Source organism: Convolutriloba macropyga, unplaced genomic scaffold (assembly GCF_964194025.1).
Source record: "Convolutriloba macropyga unplaced genomic scaffold, txConMacr16.3 SCAFFOLD_874, whole genome shotgun sequence".
Classification (NCBI taxonomy): Eukaryota; Metazoa; Xenacoelomorpha; order Acoela; family Convolutidae; genus Convolutriloba; species Convolutriloba macropyga.
In genome coordinates, this window is record NW_027450295.1 from 57,501 (window position 1) to 59,512 (window position 2,012).

The window sequence follows — 2,012 nt, forward strand, 5'->3', positions numbered from 1 at the left end:
GTCATTAATTCCAACATTCAAATGTTGTTGTTTCAGCTTTCGCTTACTAGAAGCAACATAATACTCGCTGCAATACAGACCTCGGGAAACCCTCACCGTGAATAAGGTTCACTCACATATTTCACTACATTTTGCGTGGGATTGGAGATGAGGCTACTCGTTCTTGCTCAGTACTAGGCTGAAAATTAACGAAACTTCGTTACAAACGTTCACATGTTGATGTTTCCGCTTTCGCGTACTCGAAACAACATAATACTAGTCTTTGTAATTTAGTTTCATAATTTCAACTGTTCTCATGCAGAATTTTTGCTCATTCTTATCCCAAATTTTGACCTGGCTACTAGTTACACTCCTTGTACTTATTGCAAAATGACCACAAATTTCAACAGCTTTCACATGTTGCTGTTTCGGCTTTCGCTTACTACAGTCAACATAATACTCGTTGCAAAATAAGTGCTCGGCATCTGCAATTTTCCAAAGACGAAGTTTCGCCAGTTCAATTTTCGCTCGCCAATTATGGCTACTAATTCACACGGTACTGAGCTCAACAACATTAAATTTGTTCAGCAAGACTTTCACATGTTGATGTTTTGGCTTTCGCCTACTAGAAGCAACATAATACTCGTCTTGTTAGCTCATTCAATGAGAATAGCTTTTCCCGTTGAGAATTTTTGCCTTCAATTGGCGTTGTAGTGAGTTTGGCTACTCAGATCACCAAATACTTGTGACAATTCGAACCAGAAATGTTTTCAATTTTCACATGCTGATGTTTCGGATTCAACCTACTAGAAGCAGCATAATACTTGTATTCAACAATTTCTGTATCAAATCCCAGTTTTCTCTGGTGCATCTTTGCCAAACTATTCCAAACTGCCTGAGTCTGAATACCAATTACAGGTACTAGTAAATGCACGTTACTAAGGACTATATAGTTCTAGGTTACTGTACACAACGACGTTCACATGTTGATGTTTCAGCTGCCGCTTACTAGAAACAACATAATACTTATCGTGCATACCTTTCCATAACTTGTCCTTTTCAGATGCATTAGTTTCCCTTTGTCTTGGCTTCTACAGTCAGACTGGCTACTAGTAACAGCACAGTACTAATCACATATCGTTCTACAGTTTGCAGACAACTTTCACATGTTGATGTTTCAGCTTTCGCCTACTAGAAACAACATAATACTCGCTGTATACATTTGTAGTTCTCTATGTAACTTTCATGTGAAGAAGTTTCGCCAGTCTTTTTGACTGTCTCAAATCTGATTCATGCTTAGGCTACTAGTTGCTTCATAGTACTTATCGCCTCGAGATCATTGAACAAAACTTGATTTTCACATGTTGCTGTTTCAGCTTCCGCTTACTAGAAACAACATAATACTAGTCTCATTAAGTTCCGTCTCTTTGCAATTTTCTTATGAAGAAAATTCGCCATCACAATGACTCCAGCAGTTCTTGATCAAGGAATGCAATCATTGATCAGAATGCTATTATTTGAATCGGTTCTGCTTTAAGTGTTCCAATTTTATTGGAAGCACCAACAATAGAACATCAATGTGTTCAATCGAGAGTTATATAACCCTGAATCGGACGCAGTCAACAGCCGAAGCCGAGACCGCCTTTTGCGTTAGAGAGGTCGGTAAACAAATCTTGCGATTCATACCGAATTAACACATATAGCTGTGCTCCTCTTCGTAAAGCGAGCCAAGTGATCCCCTGTTGAAGGATGTATTTGGACCAATCTAGTAGCATTTGGTTTCCAACAAGCTCTCCCAAGTTAGCTTACTTATTGGGCTTTTCAACCAATTCGGTTGGCTACAAGCATCATCAAAGTACTAGCCACAGTTTGATCGCAAAATTCTACGACTTTCACATGTTGATGTTTCGGCTTGCGCTTAGCCTACTATAAGCAACATAATACTAGTCATATCATAGAGCGTGATCAGCTTGTGACGTTCTCATGATGAAGTTTCACCAACAGTGTCTCACTTCGAGCTTAAATCCAGCTAC

General features: G+C 39.1%; 1 pseudogene; it reads right to left on the reverse strand.

Annotated features, from left to right (window-relative positions):
• Positions 1–1,578: 1,578 nt before the first annotated feature.
• Positions 1,579–1,730, reverse strand: LOC142355773 (5.8S ribosomal RNA; annotated as a pseudogene).
• Between the last annotated feature and the right edge of the window lie 282 nt (positions 1,731–2,012).